This window comes from Geotrypetes seraphini, chromosome 9 (assembly GCF_902459505.1).
Source record: "Geotrypetes seraphini chromosome 9, aGeoSer1.1, whole genome shotgun sequence".
Lineage (NCBI taxonomy): Eukaryota > Metazoa > Chordata > Amphibia > Gymnophiona > Dermophiidae > Geotrypetes > Geotrypetes seraphini.
The window spans coordinates 65,484,139-65,504,384 of NC_047092.1; the positions used below are offsets into that span (position 1 = coordinate 65,484,139).

Consider the following 20,246-nt stretch of genomic DNA (forward strand, 5'->3'; position numbering starts at 1 on the left):
TAAATCCATGTTGGCGGGGATCCCTTAGATTCTTCTCGTCCAGGATCGTATCTAATTTATGCTTAATTAGTGTTTCCATGAGTTTACTCACTATGGATGTGAGACTCACCGGTCTGTAATTCTCAGCCTCTGTCCTGCAGCCCTTTTTGTGGAGTGGGATTACATTGGCTGTTTTCCAGTCCAAGGGGACTCTTCCCACCCTCAAGGAAAGATTGAAGAGCACAGACAATGGCTCCGCCAGGACATCACACAGCTCTCTAAGCACCCTGGGGTGTAGATTGTCCGGTCCCATGGCTTTGTTCACTTTGAGTCTTGATAGTTCGCAGTAGACGCTGCTGGGTGTAATCTCGAAATTCCAGAACTGGTCTTCTGAGCTTTGCCTTGCTTGCAATTGTGGACCGGACCCTGGCGCCTCGCAGGTAAAGACTGAGCAGAAGTATTCGTTTAGTAGTTCGGCTTTCTCGGAATCTGATTCTGCATAAGTCCCGTCTGCTTTCCTAAGGCGTACTATCCCATTTGTGTTTCTTTTCCTATCACTGATGTACCTGAAGAAGGATTTATCCCCTTTCTTAATGTCCTTTGCTAGATTCTCTTCTATTCGAAGCTTGGCCTCTGTTTTGACAGCTTTGGACTTGGCCAGATAGTCTTCTTTGACTGCTCCTCTTCCTGATTGTTTGTAGGAAACAAATGCTTTTTTCTTTTTCTTAACGAGGTCCGAGATTTCTGTAGTGAACCACTGGGGTCTGTTATTCCTCCGTCGTTTGCTTACTGTTTTTATATAGCGATTTGTTGCTTCATGTAGGGTAGATTTCAGGTTTGCCCACATAGCCTCTACATTAGATAAGAAATCAAACCATAACAAATAAGAAATAGTCTGAACAAAGGAATCACCAGTCTTTCTGAGGCACATTAAATTAAGCATAAAGTTCCATTATTTCCTCCCAGGTCCTCAATTGCATATTGATCTTAGGATAACAAATGGTCACTTGACGTTATTAGGTGGAAGGTCACGACTATCAATCATTTACTTGGTCCTTTCAATTTAGAAAATCTTTGCCTTGGCAGTGTTAAAGACAGCAGGCTATCCCTCAAACATTACTTTCAGCCATGCCAAGTACCATAAGCTCCTTTCTAACTTCCAAAATCCCTGCCTCTTGCATTACGTTCAGAGTTAACATCAGGAAAAATGTAGATATGGTGCAGCTGATCAAAGAGCTTGCCCTCTTCTCAGGCTGCTTCCATTATTTGTGCTTTTTCTTGAAATGATTCAACTTCAAGATTATAGCATGTGGTTGGGCCTCCCAGGCTAGAACTACTGCCAAAGCCCTATGGGGACAATTTTAGAAAGAGTGTCAAAAGGTAGGCATGAAGATGCAGCTCACTAAGAAGTCCTTTTATTAAGGTGCCCTAACTGATTTAGCGCATGCTAAAGATTGGCCCATGCTAAATGATAAGGCATCCATTATATTCTATGGGCACCTTAGCATTTAACGCATGATAATCTTTAGCACGGGCTAAATCGGTTAGCACGCCTTAATAAAAGGACCCCTAAATGCTAATTCTATAACAGAATCTAGATTCCCAAATTCCAATAAAGAATACTTGTGTAAGTCAGCATTTATGTGCCAACATTATACCATGTCAATAACAGTGGCACTTGAGTGTGTAACTAACAGCATTCTGTAAATTACATGCATAAATATGGGACTCACCCAAGCCCCATCTATATGCCACCTTGCACACTGATCAAAGGAATCTCTGTCTGAAGCACTTGACTTCCTTGTAGCAAATAAGACTTTATCATCTTCATCATAAGAACATAAGAACTGCCATACTGGGACAGACCGAAGGTCCATCAAGCCCAATATCCTTTTTTCCAACAGTGGCCAACCCAGGTCCCAAGTACCTTGCTGGATCCCAAGTAGTAATTCCCCAAGCCATCTCAATAATGGCCTATGGACTTCTCTTTTAGGAGATTATCCAAACCTTTCTTAAACCCTGCTAAGCTAACTAATTTCACCACATTCTCCAGCAACGAATTCCAGAGTTTAATTACACATTGTATGAACAAATATTTTCTCTGGTCTGTTTTAAATCTACTACTTAGTAGCTTTATCGCATGCCTCCTAGTCCTAGTATTTTGGGAAAGAGTGAACAAATGATTCACATCTACCCTTTCCACTCCACTCATTATTTTATAGACCTCTATCATATCCCTCCAGAGCTGTTTCTTCTCCAAGCTAAAGAGATACAAGGGAATTATAACATTTTCATCTTTGTTTTCCATTCCTTTCATGATAATTCCTAATATTCTATTTGCTTTTTTAGCCACCACTGTACATTGAGCCAAGGGTTTCAACATATCCTCAACAATGACACCTAGATCCTTTTCCTGGGCAGTGATTCCTAATATAGAACCCAGAAGCATTATGTAGCTGTAGTTCGGGTTCCTCTTACCCACATGCAATAGAAGTAATATGGTCTACCGTATTTTCACGCATATAATGTGTGCGTTATACACGATTTTACAAACCGTGCATAACCGTGCACGTTATAGGTGTGAGCGCGTTGTACAATTTTTTTTTCATTCCGATCCGGCATCCCCCCTGCAAACCGGCATCCTCCCCCCCGCTCACGTCACCCCCCCCCCCTCCCCTGCGATCCTACATCCCCCCCAGCACTGCAAAACATCTCTTACCCAATTGGGCACCGGCACCAGCACCAATGCACAGGACGTGCCAGTACCAGTGCCCGAAGATCCTCCCTCGTTGGGCTGGGCTGGGCTGGGCGGTGTGAGGGAGATCCTCCTTCTTCCTTGTGCCGGGCTGGACTGGGCTTTGAGCATTTGCGCATGCTCAAAGCCTTCTGGTCTCGCTCTCTCCGAGATTCTCAATCTGAGAATCTCAGAGAGAGCGAGACCAGAAGGCTTTGAGCATGCGAAAATGCTCAAAGTCCAGTCCAGCCCGGCACAAGGAAGAAGGAGGATCTCCCTCGCACCGCCCAGCCCCAGCCCAGCCCAGCCCAGCAACAACGAGGGAGGATCTTCGGGCACTGGCACTGGCACGTCCTTGCATTGGTGCTGATGCCGGTGCCCAATCGGGTAAGAGATGTTTTGCGGTGCTGGGGGGAACGTAGGATCGCGGGGGAGGGGGAGGTGACGCGAGCGGGGGGGAGGATGCCGGTTCACAGGCCAGAAGAGTAAGCGGGAGTGGGAGGAGGTTATAGCAGCATGCGCGGTATACGCGTGTGCGTGCTATATAAAGAAATTTTTTACAGAAATGTTTTGGACCCGCACGCTATACGCATATGCGTGTTATACACGTATGCACGTTATATGAGTGAAAATACGGTAATTCATCACTTGCATCTCCATCTTTGTTATTATCATCATGCTGTCACATTAGAAAGAAGGCTTTTACAAAGGTGGAATCATTGTCTGTTCAAACAATTTTTGGGCTGACAGCAAACTGTTTGAATTTCTTTTAAAGAATGTCAAATCTGTGGGAACCCTTCAGTCTTAAGGCCAGATAGGCAGACTTCCTCTATAAAAACTTTATCAATCTAGTGGACATTTATGTAAAATTCTCCTTGAAATGGTCAGCAGTCTGATTTGGTAGACACATGTATACTGTATCTGTTCACCAAAACTGCTACAAGCTTCAGCTTCATCTCTTTCAAAGTTACCCAAAATCACTGTTATGTTTTCTGAAAGCATCTGAAAACCTGGCTTTTCTCCAAAATGTAAAGCTATCTATTTAAAATGTAAAGCTAGCTATCTTCTTCATAACCTCTAATTTCTTATTATGTCCTTCCCTCATTTATTGAATTACCTGTAAACCGTGCCGAGCTCTATCTTTACGGAGATGATACGGTATACAAACATAGAGGGGCATAATCAAAAAAAGCGTCTAAGTCCCCTTTTGGCCTAAGTCCTTAAACGTTCAACGCAGAAGCAGGGAAAGTGTCCATAACCAAAACAAATGTTCTTGTTTTGATTATGGCCTTCCTCTGCCTAAACGTCCAATCTCCACTACGTCTACAAGTACACCTACACGATGTATACACATTTAAGCCATAATGAAACAAAAAAATGCCTAAGCCCCAAACGTCCAACAGAAGGGCTTTTAGGCGAAGGAGGAGCCAGTCCTTCGCCTAAAAGCTGGATTCTGTAACCGGTGTCTATCAAAAACAACACTGGTTACAGAATCCCCCACACACACACACACACACACATACATCCAGGCATGAGGGTGCCCAAGCCCTCCTGCCATGTCAAACCGTGACCCCCCCTCCCGACAATATTGGGGCAAGAGGGAGCTCAAGCCCTCTTGCCCCAGCCAACCGCAACACCCCCGACAATATCAGGGCAAGAGGGAGCCCAAGCCCTCTTTCCCCGCCGATTAACATCGGGCCAGGAGAGAGCCCAAGCTCTCCTGGCCCCAGCGACCCCGGCGACCACCCCCCCCCCCTCCACCCCGCAACTGGCTTGGGCCAGGAGGGAGCCCAAGCCCTCTTGGCCCCGGTGACCTCCCCCCTGCGACTGGTTTGGGCGAGGAGGGAGCCCAAGCCCTCCTGGCCCTGGCGACCACCCTCCCCGCAACTCATTCGGGCCAGGAGGGAGCCCAAGCCCTCCTGGCCCAGGTGACCCTTACCCCCACCCCGTACTACATTACGGGCAGGAGGAATCCCAGGCCCAACTGCCCTCGACGCAAACCCCCTCCCCCCAACAACCACCCCAGAACCCCCGATCGCCCCCCCAGCCGACCCGTGACCCACCGGCCGACCCCACCCCCCTACCCCGTACCTGCTTTCCAGTTGACCGGACAGACGGGTGCCAAACCCACCTGTCCAGCAGGCAGCCACCATCAGAATGGGGCCGAATTGGCCCAGCCGTCCCAAAGCCCCACCCACAGGTGGGGCCTAAGGCGCCTGGGCCAATCAGAATAGGCCTGGGAGCCTTAGGCCTCTCCTGGGGGTGGGGCCTGAGGCACATGCGCCTTAGGCCCCCACCTGTGGGCAGGGCTTTGGGACGGCTGGGCCAATCTGGCCCCATTCTGCCGGTGGCTGCTTGCCGGACAGGCAGGGTTGGCACCCGTCTGTCCGGCTAACTGGAAAGCAGGTACAGGGAAGGGGGTGGGTGGGGGGGTCGTGGGGTCATCCGGGGGGTCGCGGGTCAGCTGGGGGGGCGATCGGGGGTTCTGGGGGGAGGGGGGTTTGCGTTGAGAACAGGAGGGCCTGGGATCCCTCCTGCCCGTAATGTAGTGCAGGGTGGGGGTAGGGGGTCGCCTGGGCCAGGAGGGCTTGGGCTCCCTCCTGACCCGAACGAGTCGCGGGGGGGTGGTCACCAGGGCCAGGAGGGCTTGGGCTCCCTCCTGGCCCAAGCCAGTCATGGGGGGGGGTGGTCACCGGGGCCAGGAAGGCTTGGGCTCCCTCCTGGCCCGAACGAGTTGCGGGGGTGTTGGTCGCCGGGGCCAGGAGAGCTTGGGCTCTCTCCTGGCCCGATGTTAATTGCAAGGGGGAGGGAGTGATGGATCGCGGCAGGAGAGATGCCTCTTCTCCCCTACCGCGATGCCATCACTCCTCTAATGGATAGGGCATCTCTCCTGCCGCGGGTCACGGCAGTTCGGGTAGAGGAGTAATGGCATCACGGTAGGGGAGATGAGGCATTTCTCATGCCGCGATGAATGCGGTTGGTAGGTTGCCGGGCCGCTGAACTGATGGCGCCAGCGGCCATCAGCTCAGTGGCCCCTTTTTCGGCACTTAGACCTGGTTTGACTACGTCTAAGTCAAAGAGGTCTAAGTGCCGACTAGGCAACCTGTAAATGTTTTGGTTATACCTGTTGTACGCTAGGTGTAGGTCGGCCTACCTCCCGCCCACTGCCCACCCTTTCCCCTCCTCTAAACACACCTCCTTTCTCTCTGTGCGTCTAGAGGCAGGGGAAAGGACTAAGCTGTTTTTAGATACGTCTAAAAACCAGCTTTGGTTATGGGTACTTGGACGATCAGGCTTTTTGATCGTCCAAGTAGCCATTTAGGACACTTTTTAGATGGTTTTTTTATTATTATTACCCACTTATGTTTTAGTTTAGTTTGATTGGAGACCAGCAACCAAGTCAACAAACACAGGCAATCCCATTGTTCTCATAAGCTATATTTACTAAATAGCAAAATTTATCTTGAGATGATCCACTGTTGGTGAGATAAGGTTTGCAATAGCAAAATCCTATTCCAAATTTTGCTGTTTTATTTGATTTACTGAGGAATTGTCACATACAGCTCACGTCTGCTTTTACTTTTAGCTGCAAGCATCAGATGTAACCGAGTACTAGTAGTAAAAAAAAATTGGTGAAATTATTACTTTGATTAAAGTAAAAGTAACAAATGTTTCCTGTATTTGTTTACTAGTAAAAGTGATAAAACATTTACTTAAGTACAGTAACTAATTGCATTTTCTCAGTTACTATACAACACTGGTGTTTTGAAACTATATAAGGAATCCTGTTTTTTTTCTGGACACCGTGTACTACTTTATAAAATTAAGCAAAATTTCAAAAATCTTCATGGAATAAAAATATTTTAAAAATCCTATAAAATGTAAGATTATATCTCTCCTGACATATAGGGGGAGAAAGAGAATTCCATAAGCTAGGTTCAGCTATAGAAAGCACATGTATTTGGTATATTGTTTCCTAGCAAATGTATTTATGGGAACACTCATGAGTTCAAATGAGCTAGAGCACATATGTCTTTGAATGTAAAAATATAAAACTCAAACAATGAACCTTAAAATATAATCTTCAAGCAAATCAATGAAGTTCTACCAGAATTGGCGATTTGTGATCATATCTACTAAGGTCTGTGAAAATCTTGGCACTAGCATTTTATATCAGCTGTAAACGTTTAAAAAGATTTGGCGACCCATCATAGATCACACTACAGTGACCAAGGTATGGTAATACCATTGATTGCACTGCAGATCAAAACTCAGGTTTTTAAAGAGCACATAACTTATGTGTCAGAAATAGATTTGCAGTTTTTTAAAGTCAATTTTCTGTCAAGAATGATTCCTAAATAATTAACTTCATCCCAAATTGTTAACTTATACAATACTGTTGTAATATATTGTGGAGGATAAGTCTGCTCAAATGACATGAGCCAAATTGAAATAAGTAAACAAACTGTGGTCTGTCTTGGAAAGAGAAGATAGCATTTACAGCAAGATGGGTGTTGTCTACAGACCACCATCTCAGATAAAGGAATTAGACAGAAATATGGTCCCCTCTCCCATGAGTCCATCGTTTAAGCATGACTCTGTAGTGACAGACAAGTGGGGTCACTACAGAGTCATGCTTAAACGACGGACTCATGGGAGAGGGGACTCTAGAGTAGACAAATTAGCTGATGGAGGGTTCTTGAGTGGGCAGACTTGTTGGGCCACAGGCCCTTTTCTGCCGTCATACTCTATGTTTCTATGTTTAAAAGTTGGAAATTGGACATGTGCTGTTATTGGGTGATTTTGATCTACTGAATGCAGACTTTATACGTCGCTTGAAAATTTGAGTTCCATTTCTATGTGGATAATATTATCTTGTTTATACCTTTTTTTCCTATGAATATTTATTCAGTTAAGCCTAGCCATGACTTATTATGTTTCTGACTGGGTCACAGCAAATGGACTGGCAAATAACTTCAACAACACAGTATGGTTGAAGTTAATTGCCCATCCACTTGCTGTGAACCAGTCAGAAACATAATAAAAGTCATGAACAAGCTTAACTAAATAAATATCATTCATAGCAGAAAAAGGTATAAACAAGATAATATCATCCACATAGAAATGGAGCTCAAATTTTCAAGCTACAAACTCATTTTACAAACTCAATCTTTAGCATCTTTTAATAATTGTAAACCGCATAGAACTTCACGGTCCTGCGGTATATAAACTGTTATTGTTATCATTATTATTATTATTATTTTACGTTCTGCAGATGAGACATTCCAGTCTACATTTGGTAGATCAAAATCACCCAGCAACAGTGCCTCTCGTTTCATTCCCAATTTTTAGATATCTATTACCAGATCTCTGACTGATTCCTTTATTTGAGATGAAGGTCTTTAGACAATACGTGTATGGCTGAAAATTCCATTTTCTCTTTCCAAGACAGTCCATTGTTTGTTTGTTTACTTATTTTAATTTGGCATATTCGTTTTTCAGCTGTAGCTCAAAGTGAATTATATTCAGCGAGACTAGGTAGTTATTTCTCCTTTCCTCAACATCTCATGTATCTCACACAATTAGCTATCATACTTGACATAAAGTACTCCTCCTCCCCTTTTTCAGCCATCTCTATTCTTCTGAAGCACATTGTAACCTGGCATTGCAAAGCTGAAGAGGTCTAAGCAAACTTACTTTGGCCTTAATTCTATAAAAGATGCCTAGTTAGCCTATCTAGACACCTAACTTAATTATTGCAATTAAATTGTAATTAAATCACATTTAATTAGATGGTAGGCACCTAACTTGGTAGGTGTCTACCACTTCAAGGCAGGCATCAACTCCAGGTGCCTACCAGAAAGTAGGCATGATTAGGTACGGATTGTGGGCAGATCCTGTGTTTTGACTTAGGCACCAGGAGGCCAGTAGGCGCCTATGTTACGCACACTCATTTAGGCCACGAAAACCCTGGCATAAAGTGCACCTATGGTTTCAATGCCTACTGGCACATAACGCTGCTGTAGGCACCACTAGGTGTGATTCTATAAATGGCACCTAATTTATGATTGACCCTTGCACTCCTCGGAGTCTACATGTTAGGTGCCGTTTATAGAATCAGGGTCTTTATGTTTGTAAACATGGCTGATTCCATGACCACTAGAGAAATTATTTAATGAATCTGGAATGGAATATCATTTTTAAAAATGAGTGTTAGAACATAATAACATAAGCATTGCTTCTGACGGGTCAGACCATCGTGCCCAGCAGTTCGCTCCCGCGGCGGCCCCCCAGGTCCATGACCTATAAGTTCTCCACCACCTAAATAGTTTATACCCTAATCCTGAAGTAACCTGAATAGTAACCCTCTATCTATTCCCTGTAATCCCTTTCTCCTTCAGGAAGTCATCCAATCCCTTTTTGAAACCCAATATTGTACTCTGTCCTGTCACCTCTCCTGGAAGCGCATTCCAGGTGTCCACCACCCTCTGAGTGAAGAAGAACTTTCTAGCATTCGTTCTGAATCTGTCTCCTTTCAATTTTTTCTGAATGCCCTCTTGTTTTTGATGTCCCCGCTAGTCTGAAGAATCTGTCCCTCTCCACCTTATCTATGTCTTTCATGATTTTATAAGTCTCTATCATGTCTCCTCTAAGTCTCCGCTTTTCCAGGGTAAAGAGCCCCAGCTTCTCTAGCCTTTCAGCATATGAAAGGTTTTCCATGTCCTTTATCATCTTTGTTGCTCTTCTCTGGACCCTCTCGAGTATTGCCACATCCTTTTTAAGGTACGGTGACCAGTATTGGACACAGTACTCCAGATGCGGGCGCACCATTGCTCGATACAGCAGCAGGATAACTTCCTTCATTCTGGTAGTGATACCTTTTTTAATAATGCCCAATATTCTGTTCACTTTCTTTGAGGCCGCTGCACATTGTGCCGCTGGCTTCATCGTTGTATCCACCAATACCCCCAAGTCTTTTTCTAGGTTGCCTTCCCCCAGTACCCTCCCTCCCATTGTATGTACATCAGGTTCCCTTTCCCTATGTGCAAGACTTGACATTTCTCTACATTAAAAGCTTATCTGCCATCTTTTTGCCCACTCACCCAGTTTGTTCAGGTCACTCTGTAGTTCTTTGCATTCCTCAACAGTTCTGACCCTACTGGAGAGTTTTGTGTCATCTGCGAATTTTATAACTTCGCACCTACAGATATTATTTGATTATTTGATTATAATATCTGTAGGTGTACTTTTTAAACATTGCTAAATGTACATCAACAATACTGAAATATAACCAGCATTTTAAAACAAAACATTTTGTTAATTTCATGAAGATCATACCTATTGTTCAAAACCCTGATAGCTTCTCCAAATGTCAATATCAACCGAAAGGTTGCTTTTTCATTCCATAGCTTATGAGATATTTTTTTTTACCTCACTTTTTGACTTATGATTGAAATCAATCTCTTTCTAACACTCGAAACAGATTCAGTATGTTGCCAAAATATGAGAACTATATAAGTATCACAAAAATTCCAAAGAGTCTAGCTAAGAAACTAGAAAACTTATTAACACTAGCTTGAAGAGATTATTTCTTCAGCAATAGTATGGTAGAATATTGATTTTTTAAATATTTTATGAACAGTTGATGAGTAGACCACTGAAAGTCATATCCCTGGATGAAGTCAAGATGACCACATCTTTTATTCTCATCAAAGTACCTTTGACTCTCTGGCACAGTTTTTGATGACATTTTGTGTGCAAGAATAGTAACATTCATAAATTATATTGACGGTGCCTCTAAGAAATTCTTATTAGGTCATGGATTCCTATAAGTGCTCTTCTCTACCCTCTTTCGATAAACCTGATCTTAAACCTCTTACACCTACCAATCACACAAAGTTAAATGCATAAAATGCCAAAAGCAAAATGCATAATTTTTATGTACAAAAGATATAGAGAATGATGTGGAGCCATGAAACTTACAAATTATTCCACGCTTTTCTTGACACTTTTCGTTTTGTTTCATATAATAGAAAAATCTCAAAAAAGTGTGGAATAACTTGTAAGTTTCATATCATTCTCTTCTTGGTTGGGCTGAGAAATTTTCAGTAGCCCCTCATATAATCTATAATTTTGATTGATTTATACAAAGTTTCATGTAGCAAAAAGTCTTGTTTAAGTCCTTAAGATACTGAAGTACAATATAGGCATCCAAAAAACGGCATAAATCAGCACTTGGATGTCCTAATTGCCAGGATGTCCAAGTGCCAATTTTCAAAACCATATTTCTAGACATCTTGCAGTCATTATACCCACTGTGCATCCAAGAGTAAAGGGGGGCATGTTGGAGGCATGCTCAGCAGGCTTTGGGTAGGCTTAGGGTTCCTTTTACTAAGGTGCACTAGCGGTTTTAGTGCGTGCACTACATGCTAACGCCTCCATAGAGCTTGCGTTAGTATTTTTCATGTAGCGCGGGGTTAGCGCGCGCTAATCATTAGCGTGCACTAAAAATGCTAGCGCACCTTAGTAAAAGGAGCCTTTAGACTTGGACATTTTGTGGCGATAACAAAAATCTTTCCCAGGATGTCCTGGATGGAACTTAAAAGTTCTCGGCTAGACCTGTTTTAAAAATGTCTAAGTGCCGAAAAGATACCCAAACTGATCAGATGGACACTGGAGGGATTAAGTAATGACCCACCACACTCCCCCAGTGGTCACTGATCCCCTCCCACCCCTCAACAATCTAAATGAAACAATACATACCTGTCTTTAGAACGGCAGTACCTTGTATGGAAAATCCTAGTACAGCATCACACAGGTGTCTTAAGTAGCCTGGTGAGTAGGCTAGTAAGCCATAGAGAGGAAATCCCAGGCCCAAAAGCCATTCTAACCACTACATTTATGATAGAAAGTGTGAGCCCACCAAAACTCTACTATCATATAGGTGCTACCTGCAGCCATAAAGACTATTGGGGTGGTAGACAAGTGGGTATAGTAGGTTTGGGGTAGTTTTGGAGGGCTCACCATACATTAGAAGGGGGTTATGGTGAAATGTATTTCTGGTACCCTTTATTTGAAGTTTACAGCAGTGTTCTCTGAGGTGCCCCACTGCTCTGTTGGGATGTCTATATGGCCAGTTCATTAAAATGCTGGCCCCTCCCACGTCCAAATAGTCTGCTTTAGGACATTATGAACTTGGATGGTTTTGTGATCAAAAATGGCTAATAAAGTTGGACATCCTAAGGGTTGAACATCCTGTCGGCCAAGACATCTTGGCGATTTTTTTTTTTTTTATTTGGATGTTTTGCTGTGATACCGGTTTTGAATATGGCCATTTCCATGCCTCCGACTTAGTATGTCTTAAGAGAAACATCCAAAGTCGGACTTAGACATCCTATCAAAAATGGCTCTCAATGTTTCCATGGGCTTCAGTATTTTAAGGAGTCAATATTTTCATGTCCAGGAAAGGAATAGTCTAAATTTTGTACTGTCCTATAGCAACAACTTATGGATAATTTTTTGTTATCACTCTGGAGATGGAAATACTCTAATGAGGAGACATCAGCCAGTCATGTAATCCTCCACTGCCTCAGATACAAACATAAAGAGCAATTTATTTATAGTAACATAGTAACATAGTAGATGACGGCAGATAAAGACCCGAATGGTCCATCCAGTCTGCCCAACCTGATTCAATTTAAATTTTTTAATTTTTTCTTCATAGCTATTTCTGGGCAAGAATCCAAAGCTTTACCCTGTACTGTGCTTGGGTTCCAACTGCCAAAATCTCTGTTAAGACTTACCCCAGCCCATCTACACCCTCCCAGCCATTGAAGCCCTCCCCAGCCCATCCTCCACCAAACGGCCATATACAGACACAAACCGTGCAAGTCTGCCCAGTACTGGCCTTAGTTCAATATCCCGTCCTCCCGTGAGCTCAGAATGGGTTACAAAGGAGATTCACAGTAAATTATATTAGACATACATGGTAGCTTAAGGACATGACTGGTTGCAAAGAAACATTCATAGTAAATTACAGAGAGATGTTTACTGTTAATAAAGGATATGACTAGTTGCATAACAAGCATTCACTGGAAGAAAAGAATATAGAGGAGACAGTCTGCTGGTGGCCATTTAATTAAAGAGTGCCCACCAATATGCACCACTTGTACAAGTATACAGAATAGTGTCACTTTTAAGGATAATGTACACTTACATGAAAAAGTAGCAGCAAAACACCTAAGCACTATTCTGTAAGGACTCGCTTACTTGGCACAATGTGTAAATGTAAGGGGGCACTGACATGGATGATTCATGAAGGGGCATGGGCAGTGCTTCAACTTATATACACAACCTACAAAATGCAGGAAATTATGCATGCCCTTGCTGCAATAAAGTGCCCATGATTATGCCATGTCTATGGCTGGTATAGCATTCTTTTTTTCTTTTTTTTTTTTTCAAAAATACACATTTTTACGAAAGTACAAAGATATAGAAATAGCATTCAAAAATTAAATAACATATTGCTCAAAAGAAAATTCATCTATCCACATCAAGAGAAAAGAGTGCTGCTAAATAGAAACTATAAAAGGAACCCAAATAGGATTTTTTTTAAAATCCTAACTTATACAGCGTAGTATTTACATACCCCCCTCTTTTACAAAAGCTGGCAGTGCAGGTCGGTGCGATAAATGCTCCGATGTCCATAGGAATTCAATGGGCATCAGAGCATTTGCCGCACTGTACTCAGCTATACCCACAAAACTCCAAAATATAAAAGAAACAAGTATTTCTCATGACTCTTAAGAAACTGCTCTAGTTGTAGCAGCTTCCAAAAGACATAGGGCTCCTTTTACCTGCCTGCTCAAAAGGAGGCGGTAGCAGCTAGCACGCGCAGCAATTTAGTGCGCACTATTCCACGCATTAAGGCCCTAGCGCGGCTTTGTAAAAGGAGCCCATAATCCTTACTTTCAAAACCTAGCAAACATTTACATGGAAATTTAAGGGAAAAAGTAGCTCCTAGGGCTAACACTAGATTTCAATGCCAAAAAGTCCTTTATCTAAGTTGTATGGCCTTGAAAACAACAGGAAATATCGTTATCTTTGCCCCACAATTTAAAAAAATACATCTTTGTCCATAAAGCGTAATTTCTTAATCAAAAATTTATCACTCCCATTTATACAAGTTACCAACAGAGTGGATCGTGTTTATATCACATCTTGAGTATCCTCAAGAAAAGCTGTCAAATCAATCTCAGGTGATGCTAATTGGTCCACTCCTTGCTCGGAAGGGAGCATTCTCTTTACAGGCAAATTGAAATAATTGGAAAGAGGTAGCGTCGCCGCATTATCCACATCTAAGACCACTTTCAGATATTTCCTCAACAAAAGGGCTCCTTTTATCAAGCCTCGCTAGCAGTTTAACGCGGGTAATGGCGCACGCTAAACCGCCGGCCGCACCAGCCGCTACAGCCTCCTCTTGAGCAGGCGGTAGTTTTTGGCCAGCGCAGGGGTTAACGGGTGATAAAAAGTCACGCGCGCTAACCCCGCTTGCGCGGCTTGATAAAAGGAGGCCAAAGTCTCAGGTGATAGCAAATATATCATTAGAAAATTTATAAAGCACACTAGTATTCTATTCAGGGCATCCTGGTGCTGTTATGTTACATGGCATCAGGGTGCCTAAATGGAGGCGCCCAGTGCCTAATTCGATAAACGGTGCCTAGGTTAGGGGTCGCTAGGTGCCTTAATAACGGATGCCTAGTGACGCCTAACTTAATTCTGCGTGGAACTAAATTGTTTAAATGGTGTGGTTAATGACCACGATGTTAAAAACCAAGTCATAAAATGTGTTTTAATGATCAATTTAGGTTTTGTGTGGCATGCCACATGATGCCTAGTGATGCCTAAGTTGAGGTGCCCTGCAATGCCTAATGATGCCTACCTGAAATGTAGGCATGGTTGGCTTTGGCATTGCAAGGCGTTATAATTAGGCACTCATAATTTAGTGTAGGTAAAACTTGGTCTAATATACTGGTGCCTACTACAGGGATGCCTAGCGATGCCTAAGTACACCTAGGTGCCAAGTGTGATTCTATAAGCAGCACCTAGTGATTGCTTGGCAACCATGCCAACCAGTACTTAGAAATTAGGCACTATTTATAGAATCAGGCCCCCAGTGATAGAATTGCCCCTTAGATTGTAAACCCTTCAGATACTGGAAAATACCTACTGTACGTAAAGTATCTTGAACTACCACTGAAAAAGTATGAGCTAAATTCCAAAACTCCTTTCATATTTGTCCTCCTCCCATTCCCGATGACTATTTCAATTCAATTACAAGAATTGCCATACTGGTACAGACCGAAGTCCAGCATCCTGTTTCCAACAGTGGCCAATCCAGGTCCCTAGTTCCTAGCTAGATCCCAAGTAGTAAAACAGATTTTATGCTGCTTATCCTAGGAATAAGCAGTGGATTTCCCCAAGCCATCTCAATAATGGCCTATGGACTTCTCTTTTAGGAAATTATCTAAACCTTTTTTAAACCCTGCTAAGCTAACTGGTTTTCACCACATTCTCCAGCAATAAATTCCAAAGTTTAATTACACATTGTGTGAAGAAATATTTTCTCCATTCTGTTTTAAATCTACTACTTATTACTTTATTGCATGCCCCCCCTAGTCCTAGTATTTTTGTAAAGAGTAAACAAGCAATTCACATCTACCCTTTCCGCACCACTCAGTATATTATAGTCCTCTATCATATCACCCCTGAGCCGTCTCTTCTCCAAGCTGAAGATACAAGGAAAAAATAAGTCTGTCCTTTACAATTTCATTCTATCAGAAAACAAAAACTAATTTAGGAAACACTAATGTTTTGGTCTGCATGCAGGTTCCCTTTTTAAAGGCTGTTTGTGATTGAGACTGAGATCCAAGATGGCCGAAAGCTAGGAGGTCTAAGTTTCATTCTCCCTGGCTCCCTTTGGAATTACTTGCCTGCAAGAACATTACCTGGTTTCAAAATGCCGAAGAGGAGAGGACGAAGCGCTGGTGTAGCTTCACAGCGCTCCAGGACGGCCGTCTTCGGCAATATTGAAGAGCTGATGAGGAGAATGCAGGAAACGCCGATACCATCGGGGAGTTCCCTGCAGGAGACGCGCAGTGCTGGCGAATCGTTAAGCCCCGATGTGAGAGCACCTCCCCCACGCCCTCAGTCCACCAGTTCCCCACGAGCGGAGGTACGCCCGGATGTTGGAGTTTACCTCCACTCGGAGGCTAAGGAGATCGAAGGGGGAACTGTGTTGCCGGGGTCCTTGTTGCTACAGGGAAGCCCGAATGTTGAGACTGAGGAGGAAGCGAAGGGAGAAGCAGGAGCCCAACAGGACGTTCGAAGAGCTGGATTGCCAGTGGGTGAGCTAAGTAAATTTAATTTACACCCATTTCAGATAGAGAAGCCCCGGGAGGTAACATTAGACTCCCTGTGGGATCTTGTGGCTAATTTGGCAAAGTCCATAAACCCACAATTACAACAACTTGAAAATAAATTTAATCACCATGAGACTGAGATTAAAAACTTGAAGATTGGAACTGAGGACTCTAAGACCTCAATACAAAATGTTTACCAAGAATTAAAGGTTTCTAAACAAATTACTGAGACATTAATTAAAGATAATACTAACTTAAGAAGGAAGATGGAGGCAATGGAAAATTTTTCCCGGAATAATAACCTTAGACTGATTAACTTTCCCAGGGTGCCTATGATAGCCCCTAGAGAAATGATAAAACGCTATTTGATGGAAATATTGGAGCTTACTGAAGAAACATTACCTCCATTCACACAGGTTTATTACCTTCCAAATAAGACACAGGATCAACAACAACAGAATTTGGGACATGACTCAATGAATATATCTAATATTTTGGAAACATCTGATAAAGAACTAGCGGTTCCAGCAACTTTACTTTTAACAGTAGCTCTCGCACCAGATAAAAACTGGTTGCTGAGACTTTTCTTTAAAAATAAACAGAAAGAATTCTTAGGTTGTAAAATACAGATGTTTCCAGATTTGGCTAAGGAGACTCAGCGAAGGAGACGTGAATTCTTACTAAGGAAACCTGGTGTTATAGCTCTAGGGGCTACATTTTACTTGCGACATCCATGTAAATGTGTAATTAATTATCGTTCACATAAATCTGTTTTCTTTGAGCCATCTCAACTGACAACCTTTCTCTCAACTTCGTGTTTGGAGAAAGATGGAACATGAGTGCTAAGTTTAAGAAAGGGTGTACTGACCTTAGTCAACTAGTATATTTTTGTAATTTAAATTTTCTTTATATTTTCGCCTATCATCCAACTTGGATCTTATTTGAGGAATTGAGTTGAAATTTAAGCTTCTATTTGATGTTTGATGTTTTATAATGTTTTCTTGCTGAATTTATTTTCTTGCTGAATTTCCTTTCTGTACAAGTTATACTTGATTATATTGAAAATTCAATAAATATATATAAACATAAAGGCTGTTTGTCAATTTTATTGAATGCACCCTAAACAAAGGCACAACCAAGGAAGCTTTGGAATATCGCTTTCCATGATGACACTAGTAATTTATATCATGCAACAGCATCACCAAGGTAACCCTTAAGGGGTAACCTGTTATTGGCTGCTACCCCAGTATTAATAGCTAGATCAGTAATGCAAGATTGTTAATTCTCCCTCTGGATATTGCCTCCCCTCATTTGGAAATGCTCAGCATGGGTAGGCAGTCACAGCTTATTGCCTGTTGCACCAAAAATTTTAACTCGTCTCTCAGCTGGGATAAGAGTCATGAATAACAAATGTTCCAAATGTCAACCACCTGGACTTAAGAATCACACAGGCATACCGGATTATGTTTCCACTCATTTGCTGAACACTGCTATTTGTTCTTGTCTAGCAAAACTTAAAAGAGTGTAATATGTCAAATATATGCTTGAGAATTATCCTAAATAACACTTTAATTTATATGAAAAGTATGATTTTAATACTGGTTTTGCATAGCTCCATTGAAAGCTGTAATAATTGTTTAAAGCAATTAAAAATTAATTATGAAAAAAGTATAAACTAATTAGCCCAGTCCAGTAAGTCCATCATATTTTCTATTATAATCTTTTTTTCACGAGTAAGGCCTGTTTCAACCATGGAAAAATGGCTTTTCTAATTACCCTAGCATCTGTATGCATATAAAGTAGGTGTGCAGCATATTCACACCTATCTTTATGTGACCATTTAGGTAAGAAGTTTGGTTTGAATGCAGGTAGAGGCAGAAAGGACTAGATTCTATAAATGTCATCTAAAAAAACCAGTGCTGAAAAGCATATAGCGCTATGCTATAAATGGCACTCAAACTTATGCATTCTTTGTAGAATAGCATTGGCACCGGGTACCATATCTAGCTTTAGGCATGAGCATTTATACCAGCTAAATCCTAGTGTAAATTCTTGCACCTAAATTAGGGGCAGATCCCCCTTATAATATAAATATGTTGATGACCCTCTCGTGGCCACGCCCCCTTTTCAACCCATGGATAAAATTTCCATGCAAATCTAGGCATGTAAATCTGCTCACGTAAAATAAATTTTAATTGATGTCAATTAGCACCGATAATTGTTTGTTAGAGCCCAATTATCTGTGCTTTCTTGCTCGTTATTTAATTAAATTGCATACGCAAACTGGATATGTGCAATTTTTAGCATCTTTTTAAAGAATTTGGGGAAAATGGGCACATACCCTTGGATTCTATATATGGTGTCCAGGTTTGGGCACCCAAATTTAGATGCACTTAATTAGCTAACAAGTTGTTAACCATCAATAATTTGGATGCTAACAACCAATTATTGACATTAATAGACACCAATTTAGATTTGCACATGCATCTGGCTGCACGCTATTATATAAAGCTGGACACCTAAATCCCATAAAGTGCAACCCAAAGGGAACATGGGAGGAGCATGGGCAGGTCAGGGGTATTCCAAAATGTTGCACACAGTGTTACAGAATAATGAGTCTCTGTGCCCAACCTGGATCCTAGGATTTATACCAGGGTTCAGGAGGCATAAATCTGGGGCCCAGAGTTGGGGTAGAAACCAGCACCACGTGTTAGTCTATAAAAAGCATGTGCCTTGTATAGACTAGTGTTTAGCATCAAATTTTTCCAGCACTCACTTTTGAATGCCATTTATAGAATTCCCCTCAAAGTGGGCGATTTTATAAATAGGCATCCCCATTTAGGTACCCCAATGCTACATAGAGAATGCCTATTCTATATAGCTTCTGAGTGCCCAGAATCCATTATGGAATACTAGCATAAACCCTTATTGGCATACCTAATATTAGGTGTGACCATTTATGTCAGGTTAATGATAGGTGTAAATGGGTGTACCAAAGTGCGCCATGTAACTTAAGTTGAATACACACCGCTGCAATGGCTTAGCGAGGAAAGTTTGCACCTGAGGTGGAGGCACCCGGCACTGTTGCACCATGCCGCACTGTATGGCCCCCCCTGCCCAGCAAGAGGGGTCTTTTAAATGCCCCCCACCTCATTCCTGAAGTCTTCTAGTCTTTGCCAGCAAGCTAAACCTTCTCTCTAATGTCATTTCCTGGTTCTGTGAACAGGAAGTGACATCAGAGGGAGGGCTGTGGCCAAAGTGAGCAGCAGGGAGGAGTTCTTGTTCACTGCCTTGAAGAGATACATGGGGGGGAGTGCGTTTAAGAAACCCCACCATTGGCAGGGGGGAGAGGAGAGATGCCGGGGCCCACACTAAGACAGTACCTGAGGTGCTCCTCTCCTTCTGCCCTACTTACTACACCACTGCACCCATGACCCCTCTGATGATCTGACCTTATGTACATGCCCTTGCAGTTACACACTATCTTATAGAATAGTGGGTACTACATTTGTGCATGTAGATGCCACTTTCTGTGCATTTAGGTGTGCCTTGTGCACATTAACTGCACACACCCACTTATAGAATTGTTTGATAGTTTGTATACATATATTTACACCAATTCTGGAGCCAGTGTAAATGAATATGGTGCATTTACTCATGATTGTTGCAGGTAGTGTATATGCTTTTACAAAGACGCATAGACGTGCTGTCGTTATAAAATAGCCCTAAGCTAGGGACCTCCACATATTTACAGCTAATTTCACTGAATATAAACAATTGTTGTAATGGGCATATTATGGAGCCTTTCTTAGCATGCATTACGTTCATTAAAGTGCAAGCAAAATCAATATAATGTGCAATGACCCATAAATTAATGTACATATAATTGATTTCTATGCATTGAAAAGTTCTAATGTGGGTTAGAAATTTTTATTAACACAAATATGAGCAGTGAACCAAAAAGTTCACAAAAATCTGAGAAATTGCCACATTTTCCCCAAAAAACGAATCATGATTATCTTGACTGTGCACATCCCTAGTGCAAGCTGGTTTTTATTTTCATTCTTTCTCCCTCTATTTTGCTCCCATTCTTGAAACGCACAAAAGTGATA

General features: G+C 42.3%; 1 protein-coding gene across 2 annotated transcripts in view; it reads right to left on the reverse strand.

The window, feature by feature from the left end:
• The window catches only part of NELL2 (neural EGFL like 2), a 648,388-nt gene that overhangs the window by 574,150 nt on the left and 53,992 nt on the right, over positions 1–20,246 (reverse strand). The gene's annotated exons all lie outside the window — the stretch shown is intronic.